This window comes from Giraffa tippelskirchi, chromosome 7 (genome assembly GCF_054371585.1).
Source record: "Giraffa tippelskirchi isolate mGirTip1 chromosome 7, T2T-mGirTip1v1.2.pri, whole genome shotgun sequence".
NCBI lineage: Eukaryota > Metazoa > Chordata > Mammalia > Artiodactyla > Giraffidae > Giraffa > Giraffa tippelskirchi.
In genome coordinates this window covers 77,072,306-77,084,869 of record NC_137281.1, presented here as the reverse complement: position 1 = coordinate 77,084,869, position 12,564 = coordinate 77,072,306, and the positions used below count along the sequence as shown (strand labels likewise).

The 12,564-nt window shown below is 42.0% G+C and overlaps 2 protein-coding genes across 2 annotated transcripts in view; one reads left to right on the top strand and one right to left on the bottom strand.

Moving 5' to 3' along the window:
* JMY (junction mediating and regulatory protein, p53 cofactor) overlaps positions 1-12,564 on the bottom strand; it is an 80,932-nt gene that overhangs the window by 37,089 nt on the left and 31,279 nt on the right. The gene's annotated exons all lie outside the window — the stretch shown is intronic.
* HOMER1 (homer scaffold protein 1) overlaps positions 1-12,564 on the top strand; it is a 213,948-nt gene that overhangs the window by 192,357 nt on the left and 9,027 nt on the right. The gene's annotated exons all lie outside the window — the stretch shown is intronic.

Below are 12,564 nucleotides of genomic sequence, written 5' to 3'. Positions count from 1 at the left end.
GAAAAATGTTAGCCCATCCCTAAACTGACCAAGTAAGCAAACTTCTAAAGTAGAAATAATGAAGGCCATACTCTTTAAACAGTACACCTAAAGGAACAAAAATCAAAAGAACAGTCTATAAGATTTGGTTTAGTCTCGAAGTAACAATATACTGCTCCTTCAAGAAACAAAGTCTTCCAAATAGAGGGAAAAAACGATTCCAGTGCTACTGAGAAAAAAATATGTACATGGAATTGCCAAGAATTTCATTTTACACGTTAAGTTTAACTCTGCGGGTCATGTCCAGAGATATAAGCTTGGGTACCTTTGACACCTGGGCTCGCTAGGTGGTGCCAGTGGTAAAAAACCCACCTGCCAACGCAGGAGACATAAGAATTGTGGGTTTGATCCCTGGGTTGGGTTGGGAAGATCCCCCGGAAGAGGGCATGGCAACCCACTCCAGTATTCTTGCCTGGAGAATCCCATGGACAGAGGAGCCTGAAAAGCTACAGTCCATGGGGTTGCAAAGAGTCCGACACGACTGAATTGACTTAGCATACACACACCCTTGACACAGTAGAAGACATTTAAAGCAATGAGAGTGCATCAGTTCATGTAAGGAATCACAATCACATAAGTAGGAAGAGTCAATGGAGGAGAAATCAACTCTATCAACCACTGCTTAGGGGTCAAGTAGATACAACACCAGTATTCATGGACCTAACAGCATGAACTTGGCAACAATTTGGAGTACAGGCAAACTCCTTTTGCCTATTAATTCCCACCATATCTTCAGATCTCAGTTCAATTACTGGTTCATGGATGTCTTCTCGGACTCAATGTTATAGCCGGTATAAGCTCTTCAGTGTAACAAATACCTTTCCTTCCTACCTCTTATCACACTCATATTTTATTTTATATCACCTGCTTCCCACTCTGAATGTTTCATGAGGGCAAAGAATGCACAGTATCCCTGCTTGCTTGCTCTTCACGAGCACACTGCCTGGCATGAACTAGGTAATCTAAAATATTTCCTGAAACAGTGAATAAAAATCCACTTCCATACATGTTTTTAAGGAGGACAGAGATATAGAAACATGTGTAAATACTCTCTTTTCAGAAATCTGTGTAAGTGAATAGGAGAAGAGACTAAGGCTTATTAAGGGTAGGTACCATGCTTTATTTTAATGGGAGGTCATGGAGCAGGTTGAGAGGGAGAACCGATGTTTTCTCCTGTGAAGAAAGAACCCAGTTATGAAAAGAATCTGAGAAAGAACAGATATATGTATCGTGTACAACTGAATCACTTTGCTGTACACTTGAGAGTAACACAACTTTGTAAAGCAACTATACTCCAATATAAAATAAAAAGTAAAAAAGAAAGGACCCAGTTAAAAATAAATTAGTAGAGAAGAGGGGAGGAAGAGGACACAAAACAGCTGTTTTCAGATGAAAAGAAAGAAAGTGGAGTCGCTCAGTCGTGTCTGACTCTTTGCAACCCCACGGACTGTGGCCCACCAGGCTCCTCTGTCCATGGGATTTTCCAGGCAAGAATACTGGAGTGGGTTGCCATTTCCTTCTCCAGGGGATCTTCCCACCCAGGGATCGAACCCAGGTCTCCTGCATTGCAGACAGGCACTTTACCATCTGAGCCACCAAGGAAGCCCCTAAAAAAAGCCACTCTTGACCCCAACGTGACATGAACATACAACTTTCTGATTGTTTTTAGTTTGTTTTTAGATGGTAGGATGACAAACCATTTAGAAAAATTACTAAGCAAAAATTTAAATTTATTAAGCAAAAATTAAAAACTAGGGTTAGTGAGGTCACGGTGAGACAAGACACACATAATATACTGCTGGTGGAACTATAAATTGATTAAAACCTTTTCTGAAAAGTAATTTATGATACCATAATCTCTGAACACATTTAGCTGTTTAGATCAGGACACACAAACTTTACTGAAGTCCATAAATTGCAGAGGGATTTGAAGGAGGGGTAGGATTTTGACAGTTATGTGGGGAGCATATGGGAAAAGAGAATCACCCAAAATGCATGCTGTAGATAAGAATTAACCTGAGCAAAGCCTTGAGGCAAGTTAAGTTCAATGTATGGTAAAGGACAGACAGCAGTCCAGCCTACCTGGAGTTTAGGTAAAACAGATGAAGGTAGAGGAAGATAAGACTAGACAAGTAGGCTATGATCACCATGAGGAGGCTGTGGAGCTTGTACTGCACATGACAAGCAACTGGAAACCACTGTGGCATTCTCAGCAGTACGTGGCATATTTAGACTTGTTTGCATTCAAGATTCTAGAACACTTGTTTTCCATAATAAAACCATCAAGGTTTTGTGCTTTTATTTTGTTGCAATTTAAAACAAGTTAAAAAGCAAAAGATTCCCAAATATGAAAAAAAGGTTTAATAAATTGATCACTGCAGCAAAATTTAAATTCTTATTCAACACGTTATGATAGAAGTCCCTTTCAATGACATGACTAAACTCCGTCTGTTTATTATACCTAAGACTGTAATTTAGGTTAGCTACAGCTTTCCCCTGACTTTGAAAGTCAAAATGTATTTAGATTCTATCACCTCCAAGTTCAACCTTCTGCCTTGTGATGCTAGGATTCGGGCTCTGAAAACCACATTTAGCCTTTGCCAGGAGGAAGGGCTGGAGGAGATTTCAGAGTTGAAGGAAAGAGACACCTTGCATCTTCCTATCTGTGTCACTTGACTTTCCTGTTTGCTGTTCCTGTGATCATCATTCCAGTCTCGCTTTTTAATCCCAGCATCTATTAACCTTCTTCAAGAAGTTAACAGAAACGAGTTTGCAGGTTTTTTAACCTCTGCAGAACTGGCCTCATTGTGTGTGCCCAAGACAAAGCAGCAGCAGTCCTTCAGTGCTTTATCCTCAGGGATCTGGTTCTCTCCACTGACCTCAGTCACACTGGCACAAACAGCAGTGTCTTCTTCCTCAGAGGTCAGCTTCATAGGGCCTATCCTTCCCCTTTTCCCTTTGTAACCCCCAATCCTAGGAGTGGTGGCCATTCCTGCAATTACCTCTGGTACCTGAGTGCTGCCTTATGGTTCTCTGTTGAAATAACTGGTTTGATCTTCCAGTCAGATCCCAACAAACACAACTACGGAACAGAAAATGTAATAAACAAAACAAGCAATGCTCATAATTCAAAAATCTTAACTCAGATCATGAAGATAGAAACTTTCACTTGCATAGTTAAACACTGTACAGAAATGAGAAACTAAAAAATATCAAAAATCTGGTATTTGGAGATAACTTGTACTTTGTTGTTGGATTATCTTTACCTTCATTGCACATATATACCCAAATACACAGAAGAGAAACATGCTATGCTTTTTAAATGCTGTTTTTTCAACTGACTTCTAAAACTCTGTAGCTAATGCTACAGCCTACTGTTTAAAAATATAATTATAGTTTATTGTACCGAAGATGTTAAGCTAGGATATTGAGTTCTTTTCCTAACTTGGCGAATTTGAAGATGTACAACACTGGTCAGCTGGGTCATGTGCTAAAAACAGTGACTCCTCTGTTGTCAATTTCAGAGCCAGAAAGAAAACAGTGTCTGTTTTTAACGTAGAAAAAAAGTATGTGTCAGTTTAGGTAGCTAGGATAGTGAGACTAGTTTATAAACAGATTTCTTGGCAAGGAATTACTTATTATAAAGTACATCACTAGCTTGGATACTGGGTTTTACATGAGACACTTAAGTGTTACTTCTATTGTTGAGATAGTAATTTTAAAAAAGCACTCTGATTCTTGGGTAAAACAAATGCAAAGATAAACTTGTGAATATACTGATGTAGTGATGATCTTAATGTGAATTTTCCAGGCCCAGGAGTTATATGACTCTTGATTAACAGGATGACATAATTAGATTAGGCATCATGTATTTCATGCATTTTTACATTCAGAGGAAACGTTAAATGTAATGTCCTCAAGAAAGAGTATGAAATGATGCATTTTTGAAGGTAAAAGACATAGATGTCTTTGTCTTATAGACAAAGATAAGGAAATCAATAAATAGTTCAGGTGAGAGATAAGTATCTTAATGTACAGTGGTAAGCACTATATGAATAGTGTAAACATATAATGTATAGTGGGGCTTCTCAGGTGGCTCAGTGGTAAGGAACCCGCCTGACAAACAGGAGATGTGGATTCGACCCCTGGGTTGGGAAGGTCCCCTGGAGAAGAAATGGCAACCCACTCTAGTATTCTTGCCTGAGAATCCCGTGGACAGAGGAGCCTGGTGGGCTCACAAAGGGGCTCCATGGGGTCACAAAGAGTTGGACACAATTTACCAACTAAACAACAAAAACAACAAGCACTATATATTTCACAATGTACACAGTATATAGTGGTCCAATGATGTAAAAACTGCACGCTGCACAAAACCAGGAGGTTGGCCAAGCCATCTGTACTGCTGCATATGCCCACTTGTCTGTTGGAATAGTGTGGAGATGGGCATCTTTTTCTATTTCACACAAAGACACCTACAGATTTCCCTGGGGGAGGGGAAGGGTGGAGGAAGAAGAGTATATTCAAATTACAATCAGAAAATAGTCAAATTGCAAAATGATATGACTGGCTCCAAAGGGGAGGGAAAAGCTGAGAGGGCCTTCTAATTTTTATGTACTTTTGGCAAGTTATTAAAAATAAGTTGGACAATGTGTCTGAAGTGCTTATGGTTAATCCAGGAAGACTATCAGTAAGGGAACTCACTGTGACTCATTAAGACACTGGGTTTAAAAATCTAGAGAGGATCATATACTTTATTTACTTTTACTTATTTATTTAAGCTTCTCTCTTTTTGGGGGGGGGCGTGCTGCATGGCTTCTGCAATCTTAGCTCCCCAACCAGGGATCAAACCCTGGCCACCAGCAGTGAGAAGTCCCAGTAACTGGACCACCAGGGAATTCCCCAAGGATCATCTCGTTTAATTTTAGTTTTATGGATGAGAAAACTGAGGCCCAAAGTGAATGTATCTTGGAATTTAGTGTGCTCCACACCTTAGCTGTTTCAGATTTTATTAGACACGTGGTTCTCAACTCTAAAGTGTGTCATACTTACCAGGAAGACTTGTTAAAACAAAGATGGCTGAGCTCTTCCCTAGAGTTTCAGTTAAGAGTATCTGAGGTAAGGCCTAAGAATCTGTATTTCTAACAAGGTTCGAGGTGATACTGATGCTCCCTGTCTGGGGGTCACATTTTTCACATGTTAAGTAACCAGTACATTAAAGTCTGGGAGCTTCTGAAAGGGATGAGGCTAAAGAATAAAGGTCAAATTCCACAGGATGATACAGCTTTCTAGGTCCTGACCATACTTCCTCTCCTACAAATCCTTAGATCTGAAGCATACCAAGCAATTCACACCCTGTGGAAAAACTAATAGAATAGGCTTTGCAGTCAAATGTGTTTCAATCCCAGCCATACCACTTATTGGCCTCCACACATGGTGCTGGGTTGGTGATTCAGTAAGGTATGAATAATTTACTGTGTCTAAAAACCCAAGTACTATGCCTGTTTATTATACCATTCCTATTCTTATATATATGGAATATTCTCAATTCCAATCTCTAATACAAACATATGTACTCACTTCCTACTGAATTCTTATTCTTCAATAGTGAAGCTCAATAATCCCTCTTTACCATATGTCTTCAGGCTATGTTGATTGCTTCATTTTGTGTCTCTACATAAACCTGTACAGTTTGCTCGTTCCTCTTTTAAAAAATCACCTGAGTTATAATTTATATACAACAAAATGTACCCATGTTTTAAACATAAATTTTGACAAATTTTTATACCCATGTTAACAGCCACCATAATCAAGATTTAAAGCACATCAATCTCGCCAAAGGATTCTGTTACATCTGCTTGCTCTCAGAGACTCTCCCCAGCCCCACCACAGACAACAACTCTTTAAAACAATTTTCTAGAATTCCATGTAAATGGAGGCGTAGTTTATACTCTGTGTCTGCCATCTTTCGCTCAGCACAACTTTTTGTAAGCTGTTTAATCAAGGTTTAATTAATTTATATATAATCAAGTGAATCAATCCATCTAAAGTATGTGATTTGATGAGTTTTGACTGCTGTAAACCCAAGAAGCAACCACTACAATCATAATACAAAACATTTCTGTCACCTCCAAAATATTCCAATACCACCTTGCCATCCATCCCTTCACACAGTATATACTCTCTTGTATATGGCTTCTTCAACTTAGCATGACTTTGAGATGTGTCTATGTTGCTGTGTCTTGTGTTGTTTAGCTGTTTAGTCATGTCTGACTCTGTGAACCCATGAACTGTAACCCACCAGGCTCCTCTATCCATGGAATTTTCCGGGTAAGAATATTGGAGTGGGTTGCCATTTCCTTCTCCAGGTGACCTTCCTAACCCAGGGATTTAACCTGCATCTCCTGCATTGGCAGGTGGATTCTTTACCACTGAGCCACCAGCGAAGACCACCCTTTTGCATTGTCGAATATTATTCTATCATATGGAAATACCACATTTTATTTACTCATTCACCTACTGATGTTTATTTGAGCTGTTCAAGTTTGGGGCTACCAGGAATCCACTCGGCATAAACACTGGCAAGTTTTTTCTTTTATGAACAGATGTTTTCATTTCTCTTGTATAGGTAACTAGGAGACAAATAGCTGAGTTGTAAGATATGTACAATTGACTCTTGAACAACATAGGTTTGAACTGCATGAGTCCACTTCTATGCAGATTTTTTCCCTGACAAATATTACAGTGCTATAAGATCTGCTGTTGTTGAATCCACAGATGGGGAACCATGGATCTGGAAAGCCATTTTGCCATTAAACATCTGAGAATTCTGGTATAAATGGCAGGTACTAGAACCACACCCAAGGGTTGTTCAAAGATCAACTGTATACATTTAATTTTTGAAGAAATTGTCAAGCTGTTTTCCCAAGTGGCTGTACCACTTTAAAATCCTATTATCAATGTATGACTATTCCAGTTACTCTACATCCTCATTACCATTTGGGAGGGCCAAAACATTTTCATTACACTCACTTGAATAATCAGTGTGTAACAGTGTCACAAACTGGCATCTATCTCTATTTCCTAGGTGAGTGTGTAACAGTGTCGCACTCTGGTATTGATCTCTATTTCCTATGTGTGTACAGTGTCGCACTCTGGTATTGATCTCTATTTCCTAGGTGAGTGTGTACAGTGTCGCACTCTGGTATTGATCTCTATTTCCTAGGTGAGTGTGTACAGTGTCTCACTCTGGTATTGATCTCTATTTCCTAGGTGAGTGTGTATTTCCTAGGTGAGTGTGTACAGTGTCTCACTCTGGTATTGATCTCTATTTCCTAGGTGAGTGTGTACAGTGTCTCACTCTGGTATCGATCTCTATTTCCTAGGTGAGTGTGTACAGTGTCGCACTCTGGTATCGATCTGTTATTTCCTAGGTGAGTGTGTACAGTGTCGCACTCTGGTATTGATCTCTATTTCCTAGGTGAGTGTGTACAGTGTCTCACTCTGGTATTGATCTCTATTTCCTAGGTGAGTGTGTATTTCCTAGGTGAGTGTGTACAGTGTCTCACTCTGGTATTGATCTCTATTTCCTAGGTGAGTGTGTACAGTGTCGCACTCTGGTATCGATCTGTTATTTCCTAGGTGAGTGTGTACAGTGTCTCACTCTGGTATCGATCTCTATTTCCTAGGTGAGTGTGTACAGTGTCTCACTCTGGTATCGATCTCTATTTCCTAGGTGAGTGTGTACAGTGTCGCACTCTGGTATCGATCTGTTATTTCCTAGGTGAGTGTGTACAGTGTCGCACTCTGGTATCGATCTCTATTTCCCAGGTGAGTGTGTACAGTGTCGCACTCTGGTATCGATCTGTTATTTCCTAGGTGAGTGTGTACAGTGTCGCACTCTGGTATTGATCTCTATTTCCCAGGTGAGTGTGTACAGTGTCTCACTCTGGTATCGATCTGTTATTTCCTAGGTGAGTGTGTACAGTGTCGCACTCTGGTATCGATCTCTATTTCCCAGGTGAGTGTGTACAGTGTCGCACTCTGGTATCGATCTCTATTTCCTAGGTGAGTGTGTACAGTGTCACACTCTGGTATCGATCTCTATTTCCTAGGTGAGTGTGTACAGTGTCGCACTCTGGTATCGATCTCTATTTCCCAGGTGAGTGTGTACAGTGTCGCACTCTGGTATCGATCTCTATTTCCCAGGTGAGTGTGTACAGTGTCGCACTCTGGTATCGATCTGTTATTTCCTAGGTGAGTGTGTACAGTGTCGCACTCTGGTATTGATCTCTATTTCCCAGGTGAGTGTGTACAGTGTCTCACTCTGGTATCGATCTGTTATTTCCTAGGTGAGTGTGTACAGTGTCGCACTCTGGTATCGATCTGTTATTTCCTAGGTGAGTGTGTACAGTGTCTCACTCTGGTATCGATCTCTATTTCCTAGGTGAGTGTGTACAGTGTCGCACTCTGGTATCGATCTGTTATTTCCTAGGTGAGTGTGTACAGTGTCGCACTCTGGTATTGATCTCTATTTCCTAGGTGAGTGTGTACAGTGTCTCACTCTGGTATCGATCTCTATTTCCTAGGTGAGTGTGTACAGTGTCGCACTCTGGTATTGATCTCTATTTCCTAGGTGAGTGTGTACAGTGTCTCACTCTGGTATTGATCTCTATTTCCTAGGTGAGTGTGTACAGTGTCGCACTCTGGTATCGATCTGTTATTTCCTAGGTGAGTGTGTACAGTGTCGCACTCTGGTATCGATCTCTATTTCCTAGGTGAGTGTGTACAGTGTCTCACTCTGGTATTGATCTCTATTTCCCAGGTGAGTGTGTACAGTGTCTCACTCTGGTGTCGATCTGTTATTTCCTAGGTGAGTGTGTACAGTGTCGCACTCTGGTATCGATCTGTTATTTCCTAGGTGAGTGTGTACAGTGTCTCACTCTGGTATCGATCTCTATTTCCTAGGTGAGTGTGTACAGTGTCTCACTCTGGTATTGATCTCTATTTCCCAGGTGAGTGTGTACAGTGTCGCACTCTGGTATCGATCTCTATTTCCTAGGTGAGTGTGTATTTCCTAGGTGAGTGTGTACAGTGTCTCACTCTGGTATCGATCTCTATTTCCTAGGTGAGTGTGTACAGTGTCTCACTCTGGTGTCGATCTCTATTTCCTAGGTGAGTGTGTACAGTGTCTCACTCTGGTATCGATCTCTATTTCCTAGGTGAGTGTGTACAGTGTCGCACTCTGGTATTGATCTCTATTTCCCAGGTGAGTGTGTACAGTGTCTCACTCTGGTATCGATCTCTATTTCCCAGGTGAGTGTGTACAGTGTCGCACTCTGGTATCGATCTCTATTTCCTAGGTGAGTGTGTACAGTGTCGCACTCTGGTATTGATCTCTATTTCCTAGGTGAGTGTGTACAGTGTCGCACTCTGGTATCGATCTGTTATTTCCTAGGTGAGTGTGTACAGTGTCGCACTCTGGTATCGATCTGTTATTTCCTAGGTGAGTGTGTACAGTGTCGCACTCTGGTATCGATCTCTATTTCCTAGGTGAGTGTGTACAGTGTCGCACTCTGGTATCGATCTCTATTTCCTAGGTGAGTGTGTACAGTGTCGCACTCTGGTATCGATCTCTATTTCCTAGGTGAGTGTGTACAGTGTCGCACTCTGGTATCGATCTCTATTTCCTAGGTGAGTGTGTACAGTGTCGCACTCTGGTATCGATCTGTTATTTCCTAGGTGAGTGTGTACAGTGTCTCACTCTGGTATCGATCTGTTATTTCCTAGGTGAGTGTGTACAGTGTCGCACTCTGGTATCGATCTGTTATTTCCTAGGTGAGTGTGTACAGTGTCGCACTCTGGTATCGATCTGTTATTTCCTAGGTGAGTGTGTACAGTGTCGCACTCTGGTATCGATCTGTTATTTCCTAGGTGAGTGTGTACAGTGTCGCACTCTGGTATCGATCTGTTATTTCCCAGGTGAGTGTGTACAGTGTCGCACTCTGGTATTGATCTCTATTTCCTAGGTGAGTGTGTATTTCCTAGGTGAGTGTGTACAGTGTCGCACTCTGGTATCGATCTCTATTTCCTAGGTGAGTGTGTACAGTGTCGCACTCTGGTATCGATCTGTTATTTCCTAGGTGAGTGTGTACAGTGTCGCACTCTGGTATTGATCTCTATTTCCTAGGTGAGTGTGTACAGTGTCTCACTCTGGTATTGATCTCTATTTCCTAGGTGAGTGTGTACAGTGTCGCACTCTGGTATCGATCTGTTATTTCCTAGGTGAGTGTGTACAGTGTCGCACTCTGGTATCGATCTCTATTTCCTAGGTGAGTGTGTACAGTGTCTCACTCTGGTATTGATCTCTATTTCCCAGGTGAGTGTGTACAGTGTCGCACTCTGGTATCGATCTCTATTTCCTAGGTGAGTGTGTATTTCCTAGGTGAGTGTGTACAGTGTCTCACTCTGGTATCGATCTCTATTTCCTAGGTGAGTGTGTACAGTGTCTCACTCTGGTATCGATCTCTATTTCCTAGGTGAGTGTGTACAGTGTCGCACTCTGGTATCGATCTGTTATTTCCTAGGTGAGTGTGTACAGTGTCGCACTCTGGTATCGATCTCTATTTCCCAGGTGAGTGTGTACAGTGTCTCACTCTGGTGTCGATCTGTTATTTCCTAGGTGAGTGTGTACAGTGTCGCACTCTGGTATCGATCTGTTATTTCCTAGGTGAGTGTGTACAGTGTCTCACTCTGGTATCGATCTCTATTTCCTAGGTGAGTGTGTACAGTGTCTCACTCTGGTATTGATCTCTATTTCCCAGGTGAGTGTGTACAGTGTCGCACTCTGGTATCGATCTCTATTTCCTAGGTGAGTGTGTATTTCCTAGGTGAGTGTGTACAGTGTCTCACTCTGGTATCGATCTCTATTTCCTAGGTGAGTGTGTACAGTGTCTCACTCTGGTGTCGATCTCTATTTCCTAGGTGAGTGTGTACAGTGTCTCACTCTGGTATCGATCTGTTATTTCCTAGGTGAGTGTGTACAGTGTCGCACTCTGGTATCGATCTCTATTTCCTAGGTGAGTGTGTACAGTGTCGCACTCTGGTATCGATCTGTTATTTCCTAGGTGAGTGTGTACAGTGTCGCACTCTGGTATCGATCTCTATTTCCTAGGTGAGTGTGTACAGTGTCGCACTCTGGTATCGATCTCTATTTCCTAGGTGAGTGTGTACAGTGTCTCACTCTGGTATCGATCTCTATTTCCTAGGTGAGTGTGTACAGTGTCGCACTCTGGTATCGATCTCTATTTCCTAGGTGAGTGTGTACAGTGTCGCACTCTGGTATCGATCTCTATTTCCTAGGTGAGTGTGTACAGTGTCGCACTCTGGTATCGATCTGTTATTTCCTAGGTGAGTGTGTACAGTGTCTCACTCTGGTATCGATCTGTTATTTCCTAGGTGAGTGTGTACAGTGTCGCACTCTGGTATCGATCTGTTATTTCCTAGGTGAGTGTGTACAGTGTCGCACTCTGGTATCGATCTGTTATTTCCTAGGTGAGTGTGTACAGTGTCGCACTCTGGTATCGATCTGTTATTTCCTAGGTGAGTGTGTACAGTGTCGCACTCTGGTATCGATCTGTTATTTCCCAGGTGAGTGTGTACAGTGTCGCACTCTGGTATTGATCTCTATTTCCTAGGTGAGTGTGTATTTCCTAGGTGAGTGTGTACAGTGTCGCACTCTGGTATCGATCTCTATTTCCTAGGTGAGTGTGTACAGTGTCGCACTCTGGTATCGATCTCTATTTCCTAGGTGAGTGTGTACAGTGTCGCACTCTGGTATCGATCTCTATTTCCTAGGTGAGTGTGTACAGTGTCGCACTCTGGTATCGATCTCTATTTCCTAGGTGAGTGTGTACAGTGTCTCACTCTGGTATCGATCTCTATTTCCTAGGTGAGTGTGTACAGTGTCGCACTCTGGTATCGATCTCTATTTCCTAGGTGAGTGTGTACAGTGTCGCACTCTGGTATCGATCTCTATTTCCTAGGTGAGTGTGTACAGTGTCGCACTCTGGTATCGATCTGTTATTTCCTAGGTGAGTGTGTACAGTGTCTCACTCTGGTATCGATCTGTTATTTCCTAGGTGAGTGTGTACAGTGTCGCACTCTGGTATCGATCTGTTATTTCCTAGGTGAGTGTGTACAGTGTCGCACTCTGGTATCGATCTGTTATTTCCTAGGTGAGTGTGTACAGTGTCGCACTCTGGTATCGATCTGTTATTTCCTAGGTGAGTGTGTACAGTGTCGCACTCTGGTATCGATCTGTTATTTCCCAGGTGAGTGTGTACAGTGTCGCACTCTGGTATTGATCTCTATTTCCTAGGTGAGTGTGTATTTCCTAGGTGAGTGTGTACAGTGTCGCACTCTGGTATCGATCTCTATTTCCTAGGTGAGTGTGTACAGTGTCGCACTCTGGTATCGATCTCTATTTCCTAGGTGAGTGTGTACAGTGTCGCACTCTGGTATCGATCT